We start from the raw sequence: 16,443 nt of genomic DNA, 5'->3' as shown, positions 1-16,443 counted from the left end.
AAATGAGATAAATCTGCAGCGCCGAGCCGCCTGACGTTGTACTACCGGTGTCGAGATATCGCAGTGCTCGTAAGTGATGCTTGCAGGTGGTTTTTTTTCCTGGCTTGTAAGGTACAAGCTGATTATATGCAGCGGTTGACGCTAGGGGTCGCTTTCTTTATACAGTATGTCAGGAATGTAGTTGGGGCAGGGGGGGGGGGGGGGGGGCAGGGCGCGGGGTCAGCATGCTCTGCTCGCTTTGTGCCGATCAGATATGACACGTGTCTTGGCGACAAACTGGCGCCGCATAAAGGATTTTGTCTCTGCATTTTCTTTTTAGTTTGAACATACCGTGTGATGTTCAAATAGCAACGAGCACTGCAAACTTAAAGGCATTCCGCCGATAAATGGTTTACTTTAGTTACATTACAGCAGACTAGGTAAACAGGTCACTTTGCACATTAAATAAAACAAGACATTAGATGGGGAAAAAAACAATGCGAGCAGATATCTGCGTTCTCATAGGTTCGACACGAAAGAGCAAAAATTTGTGCATTCTTCAGAGTCACAAAGAAAACAGCATTGACGCAATGTGCCCTCTGTGGTCCCTGTAAATTTAGGGTGAATTGACTGCCCGGGGAAGTGGTCTCCGGCTGCGTTTTTGGCATAGAACTTTTAAGAGAGATGATATGCTCGCGGTTAGCTTGAAGGACTTCCCACTCTTCACGAATGGCGCTACACAGCGCGTGCGCTTTTGCCCTGGACAAATTTCGTACAGACAGGTACGATTTCTTGCGTGCCCCTGCATTTCCGGGATTTGTGTCCGCTGCATTCGGGGGCCACTGCAGCGTGCGCTAGCCAAGACCTTCAAGAAAGATGGTCACGTAACGTGCGATGTGCAAAAGCCCCTTTGCTCTGCTGGAAGAGGAGCAGCCATCGGTGAAGGGTCCATCTGGCACAAGTGGAAGAATGGTGTCTTGCAGCAGAGAACTATTAGAGGAGTCTGTGAACTTCCCATAAATGCGGACAAGAGGTCCGAGCCCACCCTTCCTCACGGCAGCCCACACGAAGACTGCGCACCGGCCACATGAAAGTACGCTCTGAGTATAGCCAGTTTGGTGTCTGCAATTTTAAAGGAAACTGAATATACCGGCAAAAGATTTGTAAAACTGTTTTATAGAAAGGTAAATAAGAATTTACAGCAGTAATTCTATGCCTTTAAATCATACCATATCGCAAACAGCATAAAAACACGCATGTTCGTATTGATGATAATGAGAAGTTGCTTCTTCACATTGTTGTGGCTGGCAGTGCTTTATTTTTTAATAGAGAATATTAATCAAGTCTATTTGCGGGAATAATTTCGATAATTAGGTCGACACAATCTTTCGGCGTATGCAAAGTCCCAAATTTCTCTATGACATTCAGAAGTTTACCTGGAATTCAAGGGCCGGCACACCCGGCGCTGTTGATCCCACCGGGTGCAAAAAGTGCACTCATCAGAAGAAATTACTTAGTGCCATTCTTATGTGCACCACTGCTTGTGGTCCTGTGCGAAGTGCAGGCATTGGTGGCGCTGTCGCTCAGTGAGGAGAGGCTTTTCTGCAGCGGCCTAACTTAGAATCCCAGCTGCTTTCAAGCGCGGCGTACTGTCAAAGTAGAAATATCAAGCGACAACTCGTCGCGGATTTCTTCCGCATTCAGAAAAGGGTGCACGACAGGTGCTGCAACAATCAGTATGCTTTCTTATGGTTCTGGACTCTTGGGCCGCGGACCGCTTTGCATTTTCAAGTGTTTCCTCATTTCGAAAGGTACGGATACTTATGCTTACGGATGTCCCCGATCTGCCAGTTCTGCATCCTATCTTTCTCTTCACTCTTCAATATGAACAGGTTGTGGCATTTCACCGAACGGTGAACTTTGGTCGGCGCTACACACTTTTCTATGTTTAATAACTATCCCTGGCCAATGAGAAAACCTGAACATATTGCGAACGGGGGAATATAAAGGAGTCGCGTGAGAGCGACATTGTAGTGGACCCAATGAGCTTCTTCACTGCATATATGAATTGTCATGCTGGCGCGGTGTCCCTCTCGCTAGTCTTTTTGCGTTATGTATTTTTTCTTCAGTGCTTTAATAAGCGCCTGCTCTGTTGCCCAAACGGTATGTTTTGAGAACACAACGGCCGAAAATGTTCACCAGGCGAACATAAGACTCCTTTTCAGCGAAGTATCGGTGAATGTATTGTTTTCTAAGTACACATTTTGTTACATTGACGTAATAATGTCACAATTCCTACCCGGTCGCGGCTAGATTCCCTGCAGCTCACCCAACAACTCTTAACTATAGGTCTACTAAGGCACTACGTACTTTACGATTCTACGATGTGCACGCTTCTGTCTGCTCTTCTACAGGACAATATCGCGGCTACATATTCTTGCGCCGACACAAGCTCGCGTGCACCGAACCGGCACGTGTTGCGTCATCGTGGTGGTGCCTTCGTCATCGTGGCGGCGCTTCATTCGACTCTAGTCCTCTCAACATGTCTGTGATAAAATACCGTCCTTCACTGCCTGTATCGGAATCTGCGAACATAGCACTGCATCGCTAATTCTTCCGCTCTCACTTCTAGATCATTGTATTTTTCTGCTGCAAAAAAGACCTTGATTTTGAACAGTTTGGTCGCAGCCCCCTGCTTTCTTCTTGAGTCTGGAAAACGCTTTGTTCACATCCTGGGTTCACAAATGATATCGGTTCACAAATGATATACACTACAATACCTCTTCTCAAATTCGTCGTTATGCAGATGGCTCTATCATTTATCGTGAGATTAAAGAGGCTAACGATTCTATTCTTTTAAACGAATATCTCGATTCATTATCATCATGGTGTGACATGTGGTTAACGCAGATTAATCTCAACATAGCCAAGGTAATAACATTCACTACACGTCGCTATCATTTTCTTAAGGTATCAACAGTGCTTCGATTTAGGGGGTAAATCAGTTTAAATGCCTCGAAGTCATTATGACAGCTAACTTAAAATGGGATCAGCATATTGAATACACTATCAGCAAAACGAGTAAAACTCTTGGACTGATTCGAAAAACACTCTACATGGCCGCATCTGAAACTGACCCCGACCGGAGCTGCAATATGTCTCTAGTATTTGGAATCCGCATCAGGCCTATTTAACACAATCCCTCGGATCATTACTGAACCGTGCGATTCGTTTTGTAACAAGCAGCTGCATTCGCGACCGTAATAAACAGCTCCGAAACTCTTTGAATCTTTAAGCACTGCAGCAAAGAAGACGCAATTCTTTGCTTCTGTATACGTTTTAAAACTGTTTCACAGCCCTACCACTTTCCGACTAGAATAGCTATGATCTTCTTCGCATATATCTCAAACCACCGAGCACTCATTCAAAATATATTTACCGCATTTTAGGATTATCTTGTTCAATTTTTGGCCTTTTTTTCTAGCCATTAAACTTTGAAATGAGCTGCCAAGAGATGTAGCGTCTACTAATAGTGTTGATGCTTTTTGTGCTACTTTGGCATCAGTATATCCCCCACGTTTTGTGTGCTGTGTTCTCTCTGAGTGTATAATGAGGTTTTCCCTCCTTATTTCATACCCCTTGTGGGTCTTTGACGGCACTATAAATAATAAAAAATAAAATTAACTTGATTCTATAAAGTGCCTTATAGTCTATAGCGGTGTATTACAAACGGCTGTCACATGCACTAAAATTCCATGCGTAGCTTGAAAACTAAATCCGCTAGTGAATTAATGCGTGTTGTTTATGAAACGGGTTGAGCGTTTATGTACTGTACAGCAAATTCGTTTAGTCACGTGTGTGCGAGCTAGTTTTTGTCAAGCTGTATGGCGCACCTGTACTTTCATAGAGATCAACTCGACAAACAGATGTGGAATCATTTTAATTTCTATAACATCAAGAACCACATGCTAAATTGAAAAAAAGAAAAGGTTTGCAAAATGCATGCGCTTATAGGCATGCTTTTGCAGCTATTCTCTCCAGTCTGAGTAACTCGTGGAAAACACCAAAATTTTTCGACCCCAGCACCGAAGGTAACAGCGTTTTCGAATTTCTAAAAACTGGTATGTACATTAATTAGGGGAATATACAAGGTTCTCAGTAATTAAGAAGCCTTACGGTCAGTTAAAAATTTAACTTTTCATTATTAGTTAACCAGCCTGCTAGTTAGCGCGCCTTAGCCGTATTCTGATGTACTTCACCGCTGACAGTGTAATGCCGAAAAAAACGCTATTCCAATTCGAAGAGCCCATTTTTTAAAATTATGTAAAGACTTAGATGAAACGCTCTTTATATAGATATTGTGTGTGAATGGTTGCGCTGTTGGCATGCATTATGCTATCGTAATAACCGACAATACACGAGAATTACGACCTGGCTACACGAACGAGGCCGACCTAAAAACAACCCTTACGAGCCCGTCTGAAACGGTCACCAAAAGGCAGGGCCACTGGGGAAGGAACTCTACATCCCCAAGAGAATAACAACACTTCCGTAAGGAAGCTTAAAAGCTCCCCACTACGGCGCCCGTGCGAAAGAGCACGGCTACGGCGCTGTGACGTAACAGCCTCACACAAACTGCGCTAGAGCACAAAAGTACCAGCAACTACCACCAGACGCTCAAAGCAGCCGTGAGGATAACGAATGCTCGCTTAAAATCTCCGCCCTCCCACACCTGGAAATACTGCTGTACCACCCTCCATAAAGAAGCACGGGCTACAACACATTCCTGTATCACGTGGCGGTTAGACTCTTGTCTTGAAGAGGGCAGTTAGGCCACTGCGCTGTCCGTACAACACCCCATCGTAGCACGCGCTCTCGCGTAGGCAAAACTCCTTCACAAGCGCCATATGAAGTCACGCAAATGATCCGGAAGGTAGGCCGCAGTTAGTGATAATCAGGAAGCAACGTTCTTAAACAGTTTCAGTTTCACAGCTCCGCTCGGGAGGTGGCTGAAGTGGTGGTCGCGGGAACCAGTGCCGCTGCAGTAGAGCTTTCCTACATCGTCTGCTGTCCCGGGAGTTTCGCTCACTGCAGTTACGACAGGTAAGTCAGATTTTCAAGCTATTTTTTCGTGTGGTGGTCTTGCTAGTGTTGTGAAAACGTTTTTGTGTGGAAATATGTGCACTTAGTGACTTCAAGCGAGAGGCAAACATACCATCCTGCTTTGCGTTCAGCTGCAAAAGTGGCAGGAGAAACTATGCTACCAGTCATTAGTTTTTTTTCAAATCGCCTCGCGATGAAAGCGAATTTAAAAGGTGGCACAGATGTTGCATAGCGAGGACAGGCGGCCCTCTCACTCGTCTAAGGTATGGGAGCGTCATTTTGAGCATGAAGATATTATCAAGGAGTACACGCATATTGTGAACGGGCGAGAGGTCCGCATTCCCCGTGGGAACTGAGCGCTAGTGCCCGGGGCCGTCCCCTCCACTTTTTCCTGGCCTTTCAGACCGATTCTCAAAGCCAAAAATTATGAAATACAGGCCAAAGTCACCAAAAACACGTTCTGTCATGCAGACTGATAAGTGTGAAGATCCTTGCAGCGACAGTACGTCCTCCACAGGCGTGCTTTGCGTAGAGGCAGTCATCCCGAATGAGCTGATATGCCTCTTTCCCGCTTGGCGGAAACCAGTACTACGTCGACTGCACTGACGATTGGTGATCTGGTGACTGCGATTCTACCGTCTACGGAGTGGCAACATGAAATTATAAAGGACGAAATAACTGGGAAGGTGTGGGCAGTTTTCTACTGCGCAAAGCTAGCTGCAGTAAGCCGTCTAGTGATTCCCAAGGCTGCTGTCGTCGAAGAAGATGGTAGCTGCTTCGTAAACGGCTACAACAAGCTGCACAAGCAGCTGTTCAAAGTTGTAGCTCCTGTCACTGACCTTGAAAACGTTATGATGGAAACAGATGGCTTAAATATCTGTGCAGGGGTAAATACAAACATTGCTGTTCATCACAAACACTCTTATGCTTTTTCTAAGGAGCTAATCTGTGCGCGTTGCTTGCGTTAGCGAAGACAGGTGCGCGCTAGGAAGAAAACGACAGCACCTATAAGAATGGCCAAAAGCTGCAGAATTTGAAGTGAAAAGCTGGTCGAGCAACTGCCATGCGGGAGAAAAAACACGGCAAGGTCGTGCCACTGAAAGCAGCGCTCTCAAAGGTTAAAGATAAAGGAATTGAAAGAGTAATGGTTGATCTCCCACCTATGCAGCACCTGGCGTTCATGAGATCATTAAGACAGCTGAAAATCAGTCAGCATGTGGCATTCGCGCTACAATGCTGAGTTGTTGTTAAACTATTTATTGCTGAGGATAGCCAGCCCACGAGCTTATACACGCTTATTTATGACATGAAGATGGTGCCTCCGCCCACTATGAGTCGTCTATCTAAAGCCCTTAAATGCCTACCTTGCATGTTTTGCTTCAACCCCATTTCTTTGGAAGCAATACAAAATCAGTTAGGTGGGAGAATGGGTGGCTAGGAATTTGGCACTCTTATAATAGTTGAAATAAAACAGCGCTAGGCGTGCAACTTCAGTAAGTCGACATATAAGATTGACGGTTTCTTATGTTTGTGCCTATGCTTGAAAAGGTGCAATCTATAGCGACCTATCCCACGAAAGGAACTGAACCTGGAAACATTGTGCGCAACTTGTGTTGGGTGCAGTTATCCAACCGCACAAGTATGCAGCGACTGTCATTTCGGTGGTCAGTGATATGGTGCTGGAAATGATCGTTTCGGTTTCGTTTCAACAGCCTTACAAGCACATGATTTTAGGTCACGTAAGGCATGCAAAAGCTGCGGTATAATCGCTGCTTTCCAAGCAGCACAAGTAAATGGCCCAACATTGGAACCCTATTGGCAAAGCGGGCCCAACAAGAACCAGGATGGGACCATCCTGTTGCAATACTGGGCCGATCACCTGGGCTGCTTGGGTTTTGCGATTCCAACTATTGAGCAGGCTTGCTTAAAAGTTTATGTGAATTAATAGATGAAGGTTACGACCATACTGGTTATTTCAAATCATGTCCCACCGACTGGCCCAATTGGCAATTTTGATTGAACGTATTTCCTCTACATTGGTCTCTTTTCTATGTCGCCCACCCTAGCACAATTCTTCCATCACACTGGTCAACATTGTGGCTGCGGCCACCCGTCAGTAGAGGGTGGTTTCCTTTTGTTTGAAGAAGATGATGGTCAGCGCGCGTCCGGACGTCAGTGTTTTTCTTCTCATGTCCTCGTCTGATTCCGCGGTATTAATTTCAAATCATGTCCCACCAACTCGCCCAATCGGTAATTTTAATTGCTGTGCAGATTAGCTACAATGGAAAAATACACAAAATTTAATAAATCTCAACGCGTTCAGTGTTGGGAGTGGTGTCATCAAACATATACTTTCCCTGCAGCTCTTCAGTCGGAGCAGTGCCATTGGCCTGCAGGTCTACATTGCAGAGGGTTTTGAAGGACTCGTCCACACGAAGGAAGCAGAGGCCTTTAAGAGAAGAATGAGTGATCTTATCGGTGCACTGAATACAAAAAACCCTGCGGAATGGATCCGAGTGAACTCGCCGAAGATTCAGGTACTTTTCCTTAATGTGATTTTAGTCTTAGGGCTCTGTGTTGTTTTTCGTCGTGATATACACTTTTTCTTCACAAGGGTTTGACTCAGTAATAATCATTGTATTCTTCGGGCAGGTCATCAATGGCTTCCTCCATCTACTTGATGAAACAGATCACAACCACCAACAAGGAAACATGCTCGTATTTGCTTCAAATCAAACGACAGAATTGTGTACGAGCAACCTTGCTATCGGATTAAGACATAATCGATTAGCTGCACAAAGCAGGTGCGCCTTATTCGCTGACGGCCAAGCTGAACCAAGATCCCTTGGAGGTAACACATACGAGTGCACAGTGATGAAACGGTGAAAATAGCTGAATTTTCTTGAAGTAGCACAGTATAGCGCAATGGGCACTGGAACTTCCTTCGACATTCGGCGGACGTTCTGAACCTCCGTAATTCGTCCATAGGAGTTTTAATGTTCACCGCCTAAGCGGCAGCCTGTTCTGAAGAGCGCAATTTTCTTGAAGTAGCATTGTATAAGCGGCAGCGTGTTCTAAAGAAAAACAATTAGAGTTAAGCTGGGGCAATTACTAACAAACTTTTCGCCTGCTTTCTTCTTTTTTTTCAGATTTAAAGAATAACAGCGCAGAAAACGGGGACTAGAGAACATCTAAACTCATTAGAGTCTAACCGCTCCACGAATTTGGTTGATCATTGCCGAGAGAGTCAATCATGTTTTCGTTCCTTGTGCTATAGTGACATATTGTATAAATACTCCGATCAATTAACCAGGGAAATCGTAGCAGCCTACAAAATGAGAAAGAAACCAAGATAGTGCATCTGCAAACCACCCCTGCTCCTGCGTGACAGTGAGGTTGCCTATCCTGACCCTACATAGTGCACATGCCTTGTGGTTTTTTTGTTTGCTTGTTGCCTGCTCGCCTATATTCAGAGCGCTTGCCCTTTGTTTTCTACCCTCTAGTGCCCGTTTTTCGCGCTGTTATTTTTAAATATGTATCACCAATTCGCCCGCCTTGCTATCATGTTTTTTTCAGAGATTATTTGGCATTGTTGGTTCTTTTCACGCCGATGATGACCATCCCACGATCATACAGTTCAGCCAGATTTATAGGCTTTTGTCCCTGTTCGCTCCTGTGAAGAATGTAGTGAAAGGGTACTGTTCTGGAGCCGCTCAAAGTGCCCTCGTGTCGCTGCATGACAGCCTCGTAGAAAAGGCAAAGGCTGCAGCGGAGCGCAGGAACGCTGTGGAAGAAAAACTGTGAAGCTTCGTGGTATCAGCTATCTTTCGGGTGAAAGTGATGACCTGGGCGACCATAGATATGAAAGAGCCGGACTAGAAGAAAGGGTTGTCTATTAATTAGCAGGATATATGCATAAGAAGATAACTAAGGCAATTCATTCTAAGGATTCCCAGGTCACGCTCACGGCTGCTCCATAACACGCTAGTCCAAGTTATATGTTGCCAAGGGGCACTTGACTGACCTGAGGTCGTTCAAGCGGACGCCTTCGCGAGCTGTCGCTAAGACTATACACAGTGATAAAGAAGATGGAGAGCATTGTTCACAAATCCCTTGAGAAACGCGTTGTAGTTGTTGACCTGTTCTGGGAGGTACTAGACATGCTTGAAGAGTCTTCTGTGCCTGCAGTCGGTTGTAATGTTCACTGCAGAGAAGTAACTGCTAAAGTGATCAAGTTTTGCGTTTTCAAGAGGATGCACTCTTTTTTCCAGGAAAATGAACTCTGAAATGTTGGCAACTGCTCAAGTGCAGTCAGAGAGATAGAGAGCAAAACTGCTTTAAGCACCCATAAATGGAACGCTTTTTGCAGCAAGACATGTTTTTTTCTGTTTCAATGGAAGCGTTTGACGTTTAAAATAAATTTCTCGTCAAGAGTCCGATATATTAGTTGTTTTTAAAAATGGCGCAGTTCAACCAACAAATCGCCGTAAATGAACTGTACAATAAAATATATAAACAAGTTTGTCTTTCCGTGTTCATATGAAGTTCAAATATTCGAACCTAAGGAACACATGAAACAAGATTCTTTCGTTGCACAGATTCGGCCGCACGGTGTATGATAGGGTGTTCAGAACGCAGATCAATTCTTGCGGACTGACAGAGGTTTGTCGCAGATTCTGATTCATGTGCCGTGCTATAACCGCAAAACACACACACACACACACACACACACACACACACACACACACACACACACACACACACACACACACACACACACACACACACACACACACACACACACACACACACACACACACACACACACACACACACACACACACACACACACACACACACACACACACACACACACACACACACACACACACACACACACACACACACACAAACACACACACACACACACACACACACACACACACACACACACACACACACACACACACACACACACACACACATATATATATATATATATATATATATATATATATATATATATATATATATATATATAGCAGACAAGGTTAAGAAAATAAGGGACTCGTTTTTGACAAACATATGAAGAGAGCCAACAGTCACCGAAACCAAGGTGCATAGGGGAATTTTTTAATTTTTTTTTATGTGTAGCGCTAATCAGTGGCATAATAATTAATCTATCGCTCAAAGAAGATTACCTATAATGCAGCAGAAAAACAACCATGCCGCCGATGTGATCACAACCCACGACCTCCGAATATCGCGTCCGGTGCTCTTACCAACTGAGCTACGGCAGTTTCCGCCCTCGCCGTTAGATGACGTTCCCCGTCACACTCGCGGTAATACAGGACGTGCTACGTCAGCCGCTATGGACGAGGGTGGCGCTGGTGAATACTCTCAATGTTCGTTTACACACAATAAACATAAGTACCCACGAGAGCAGCAGATTGGACAGCCGTCGCCGTAGCTCAGTTGGTATGAGCACCAGACGCGATATTCGGAGGTCGTGGGTTCGGATCCCACCGGCGGCATGGTTGTTCTTTCTGCTGATTTATAGGTAATCTTCTTTAAGCGATAGATTAAAGTATTATTATGCCACTGATTAGCGCTACACATAAAAAAATTAAAAAAATTCCCTATGCACCTTGGTTTCGGTGTCTGTTGGCTCCCTTCATATGTTTGTCAAAAACGAGTCCCTCATTTCCTTAACCTTGTCTGCTAATTGCTTAACGAGGGTCTCGGTTCCGGCAGTCTTGATACCATAGGTGGAATAAGAGGGCTCTCGCAGTTTCCGCCCTCGCCGTTAGATGACGTTCCCCGTCACACTCGCGGTAATGCAGGACGTGCTACGTCCGCCGCAATGGACGAGGGTGGCGCTGGTGAATACTCTCAATGTTCGCTTACACACATTAAATATAAATACCCACGAGAGCAGCAGATTGGACAGCCGTCGCCGTAGCTCAGTTGGTAAGAGCACCGGACGCCATATTTGGAGGTCGTGGGTTCGGATCCCACCGGCGGCATGGTTGTTTTTTCTGCTGCTTTATAGGTTATCTTTAAGCGATAGATTAATAGAAGTATTATTATGCCACTGATTAGCGCTACACTAAAAAAAATAAAAAATCTCCCTTATGCACATTGGTTTCGGTGACGGTCGGCTCCCTTCATAAGTTTATATATATTGTCACGTAGTGGTGACGGCAGTCGAAGCAGCGATGAAGACGGACGAAAGGGTCTTCTAAAAGAACTGTTTATTGGGCTGACTTGCACCCAAAATGGACTGAATCACTCGGCGGCGGCGAAGCGACAAGCGTGCTCGGCGGTCGTCGAACAGAATGCCCGCCGCTGTCGGCCGTGCTCAATTTAAAGCTGATAGCGAACATTCGAGATAAAGGGCGCAAAGTTACTAGAACATTCCGGAACAACGTAGAATCAGCTTTGCCTGGCTGCGATCAATCGAGATAAATCTAGTCGCGTCTTGCGTCGCAAACAAAGCGATAAGGTGGTGTCGCGGCAGATTTGAAAAACGAACAAACACTGGAAATATTCGCGGCATTACTCCCCTCTCAAAGAAGCATCGACCCGATGCATTAAAACAAATAATGCGACTAGTAAGGGAAAAAAACGGATCTTGCGAAAATAGAGCATGGAAATGCAGCGGCCTTTAGCGCGCATAATACGGCTTCAGACGGACTACATGGACAACTTCTGGTCGTACGCGGCTTCGCTGGGATGCAGTCATTGCGTCAGGGATGACTTCATGATCCAGTTCACCCAGCCGACGAAGAACCTTGTACGGACCGAAATAGCGGCGCAAAAGCTTTTCACTCAATCCACGGCGGCGAATGGGTGTCCACACCCAGACTTGGTCTCCTGGTTTGTATTCCGCGTTGCGTCTTCGTAGGTTGTAGCGTCTGGCGTCGGACCGCTGCTGATCTTTGATCCGTAATCGGGCAAGCCTTCGAGCCTCTTCTGCGCGTTGAAGGTAGGCGGCAACGTCGACGCTCTCTTCTTCTGTAACGTTGGGCAGCATGGCGTCTAGCGTGGTCGTGGCATCCCTGCCATGGACGAGCCTAAAAGGCGTCATCTGGGTGGCCTCCTGCACTGCGGTGTTGTAGGCGAAGACGACGTAAGGCAGGATGACATCCCAGGTTTTATGTTCGGCATCGACATACATAGCGAGCATATCGGCGATGGTTTTGTTCAGGCGCTCGGTCAGTCCGTCGGTCTGCGGATGGTATGCAGTTGTCCTCCGGTGGCTGGTTTGGCTGTAGCGCAGGATGGCTTGCGTGAGTTCCGCCGTAAATGCTGTTCCTCTGTCCGTGATGAGCACATCGGGGGCGCCGTGTCGAAGAAGAATGCACTCCACGAAAAATTTGGCCACTTCTGCTGCTGTTCCGTTCGGTAGGGCTTTCGCCTCGGCGTAGCGGGTCAGGTAGTCGGTCGCTATGATGATCCACTTATTTCCAGAAGTTGATGTTGGAAAAGGGCCAAGCAAGTCCATGCCAATCTGCTGAAAGGGTCTTGCGGGAGGTTCAATGGGGTTCAGAAATCCTGCTGGTCGTGTGGGAGGAGTCTTTCGTCGCTGACAATCTCGGCATGTTTTCACATAGTGTGCGACATCGGCAGACAGTCGGGGCCAGTAATACTTGTCTTGAATGCGGCGGTGGGTGCGAGTAATCCCGAGATGTCCAGCTGTCGGCTCGTCGTGTGAAGCCTGTAGAACTTCTTCGCGGAGACAAGTAGGTACAACAAGGAGGTAGGCTGTTTTGTTCGCTGTAAAGTTCTTCTTCACAAGGACCTCATTCTGCACACAGAAAGAAGATAGTCCTCGCTTGAATGAAGCGGGGGGTGAAGAAACCTTGCCTTCCAGGTACTCGATGAGGCCTTTTAGGTTGGGGTCCGAGCGTTGCTGCTGAGCAAAAGAGCTTGCGCTGATGGGTCCCAAGAAGGCGTCCTCATCGTCGTCCAGCGGCGGTGCATCTACAGGGGCTCGTGAGAGGCAATCGGCGTCAGTGTGCTTGCGTCCGGACTTGTAAACGACGGTGATGTCAAACTCCTGGAGACGCAGACTCCATCGAGCGAGTCGGCCAGAGGGATCCTTCAAATTGGCAAGCCAGCAGAGCGCGTGGTGGTCGCTGACCACCTTGAACGGCCGTCCGTAGAGGTAGGGGCGGAATTTCGACGTAGCCCAGATGATGGCAAGGCACTCCTTCTCAGTGGTCGAATAGTTAGCCTCGGCCTTGGAAAGGGAACGGCTAGCGTATGCGATGACCTTCTCCAGCCCGTCACTTTTTTGAACGAGAACGGCGCCTAGTCCCACGCTGCTTGCGTCGGTATGAACTTCAGTATCGGCGTTTTCATCAAAATGCGCAAGGATCGGTGGGGACTGTAAACGACGCTGAAGTTCCTTGAAGGCTTCTGCTTGCGGCGCTTCCCATTTAAACGGCACGTCTGCCTTCGTCAGTTGGGTCAGGGGCACGGCGATGCGCGAAAAGTTTTTCACAAATCGTCGGTAATATGCGCATAGTCCGAGAAATCTGCGCACTGCTTTCTTATCGGCCGGCGGTTGAAACTGTTCAATAGCAGCTGTTTTCTGCGGGTCTGGGCGTACTCCTTCCTTGCTAACGATGTGGCCTAGAAACAGCAGCTCTTCGTAGGCAAAGTGGCATTTCTCTGCTTTCAAGGTTAGGCCAGACGACTTGATTGCGTCTAGTACTGTTCGAAGTCTTTTGAGGTGCTCTTCAAAGTTAGAGGCGAAGACAACGACGTCATCTAAATATACCAGACAAATCTGCCATTTCAGGCCTGCCAGCACTGTATCCATTACTCGCTGAAACGTCGCTGGTGCGGAACAGAGACCAAATGGCATCACCTTGAACTCAAACAGCCCATCCGGAGTTATGAATGCTGTCTTCTCGCGATCTCTTTCGTCGACCTCAATTTGCCAGTAGCCGCTCTTGAGGTCCATCGATGAGAAATATTTGGCGTTGCAGAGGCGGTCCAGTGTGTCGTCGATGCGGGGGAGGGGGTAGACGTCCTTCTTTGTTATGTTGTTCAAGCGGCGGTAATCCACGCAGAATCGAAGTGCGCCGTCTTTCTTTCTCACTAGAACAACCAGTGCCGCCCATGGGCTGTTTGAAGGCTGGATGACGTCGTCGCGAAGCATTTCTTCGACTTGGTCCCGGATGGCTTGTCGTTCTCGCGGAGACACACGGTAGGGGCTTTGACGGAGAGGTCGGACGTGTTGATCCGTTATAATGCGATGCTTGGCAATTGGCGTCTGTCGCACCTTCGGCGATGTCGAAAAGCACTCACTGTAGTTTTGAAGCAGATTGCGGATCTGGTCTTGTCTGTTCCGGTGCAGGGCTGGGTTGATGTCGAAAGTGGGCGAGTTCTCTTGGTCAGGCGGATCTTCTGCGGAGGGGTCGGAGAGGGCGAAGGAATCTCGTACGTCAGATATTTCGTCGTAGAAAGCAATCGTCGTTCCTCTGTTAATATGCCGGTATTCTTCGCTGAAGTTAGTCAGCAGTACTTCGGCCTGGCCATTGCGGAAATGTGCGATGCCTCTTGCGATGCTGATTCCTCGGTCTAGTAGCAACTGCATGTTCCCCTCGGTGATGGCTTCAGTGTTTATGGCTTTCGTGGCGCCTACGGTCACGATAACGCTTGAACGGAGTGGGACGCTCACTTCTTCCTCCAGGACACTTAGGGCAACGTGATTTTCCCGAGTTTTCATCGAAGCGATGGCTTCGTCCGTCGAAAGCGTGATCAGCTTGGATCGCAGGTCGATGATCGCCTCATGCTCATTAAGGAAATCCATACCCAAGATCACTTCGCGGGAGCATTGCGGTAGCACAACAAAGGTCGCAGGATAGGTATGTAATTTGACAGTCACTCGCGCTGTGCATCGTCCTGATGGCGTAATGAGGTGGCCCCCAGCGGTGCGAATTTGTGGGCCGTCCCAAGCCGTTGTGACTTTTCTGAGCTGCGCAGCGAATGTTCCATTCATCACCGAGTAATCGGCTCCTGTGTCGACTAGAGCGGTAACTTTCCGGCCGTCGATAGTCACTTCTAGGTTGGAGGTCCTGGCTCTTGCATTGCATGTCGCTCTCGGCGTCGGGTCACGGCTTCGTCGCGTATGCGAGTCACGGGTTGGGCGTGTGGTCGAAGCTCCTCTGGGTGGCGGCGTCGATTTCAAGGTAGCTCGCGTCGTGTTCGAGGTTCTCATTGTGTGCGGCGTCGGTGCAGCGAGTGTCGGTTCTTCATGCGGCGTCGCGGGTGCAGCGTCTTCATGGGGCGTGGTCGGTGGAGGATCTTCGGCGTTTAGCTCGTGAGCAACCTCACCTCCAGAGGTTGCTGCCTTTAGTTTCCCCTAGGGGGGCTGGGCGACCTTCCTCGTACCGCGGCTGCGTAGCTGCGGCGTGGCGACGCAAAGCGCGAGGTTGACGGCGATGGTGAGCGCGAAAAGCGGTTCGGCGTGTACTCTTCTCGACGCAGGTACTCGTCGATTTCGTGCGGACGTTGTCCGAAGCGTGGTCGTGGGGCGTTAACGGCAAATCCTCGAAGACCGATACGTCGGTACGGGCAGTGACGAAGAATATGGCCGGCCTCACCGCAATGGAAGCACAACGGCCGGTTGTCGGAAGTCCTCCAGGCGTCGCATTTCCTGGGGCTTGAGCGTCGGTCATAGGCTGGGCGGGCGGGGGCTGGGAGGCGGCGTTGTGGAACGATTGGCTCATCTCGGGGAGGACGTGGGGGTTGTCGCTGGGGCTGAGCAGTACTTACTGCAGCGGCGTAGGTCATGGCCTGGGGTTCTGTGGCCATCGGGGTGCCAAGTGCCTGTTGCACTTCTTCCCGTACCACATCCATCAGAGTCGCTGCTTGTGGCTGTGGGGAAGATAGCAGTAATCGGCGTAGCTCCTCTCGGACGATTTCGCGGATAACTTCCCGCAAGCTGTCGCTGGTGGTGGCCGGCGTGTCCGAACGGATTGCACAGGCAGAGGAAGGGCGATTGTACTGCCGAGCTCGAACGTCGAGGGTATTCTCAATCGTGCGTGCTTCTTGCATAAACTCCTCGACTGTTTTTGGCGGCTGGCGGACGAGGCTTGCAAGGAGTTGTTCTTTTACGCCGCGCATTAAAAACTGAATTTTCTTTTCCTCGGTCATCCCGGGATCGGCGCGGCGAAATAGGCGCTTCATCTCCTCGACGTAACTGCGGACGGGCTCATTCGAAAGCTGGATCCTGGACTCGAGGAGTCGTTCGGCTCTTTCTTTCCTCACGACACTGGTGAATACCTTCAATAGTTCTCTCTTGAATAGCTCCCATGTCGTAAGGGACGACTCGTAGTTTTCGTA

The 16,443-nt window shown here is 48.0% G+C and overlaps 1 non-coding gene and 1 pseudogene across 1 annotated transcript; both read left to right on the top strand.

The window, feature by feature from the left end:
• Positions 1 to 708: 708 nt before the first annotated feature.
• On the top strand, positions 709 to 8,886 carry LOC144112006 (uncharacterized; annotated as a pseudogene).
• A 2,148-nt stretch (positions 8,887 to 11,034) lies between these two features.
• TRNAW-CCA (transfer RNA tryptophan (anticodon CCA)) lies at positions 11,035 to 11,108 on the top strand. The gene has a single exon. It is a non-coding gene; the product is annotated as a tRNA-Trp (tRNA).
• Positions 11,109 to 16,443: the final 5,335 nt, after the last annotated feature.

The sequence above is a fragment of the Amblyomma americanum genome, unplaced genomic scaffold, assembly GCF_052857255.1.
Source record: "Amblyomma americanum isolate KBUSLIRL-KWMA unplaced genomic scaffold, ASM5285725v1 scaffold_26, whole genome shotgun sequence".
NCBI lineage: Eukaryota > Metazoa > Arthropoda > Arachnida > Ixodida > Ixodidae > Amblyomma > Amblyomma americanum.
The sequence above is the reverse complement of the archived record's forward strand: the minus strand, read 5'-3'. Positions and strand labels throughout refer to the sequence as shown.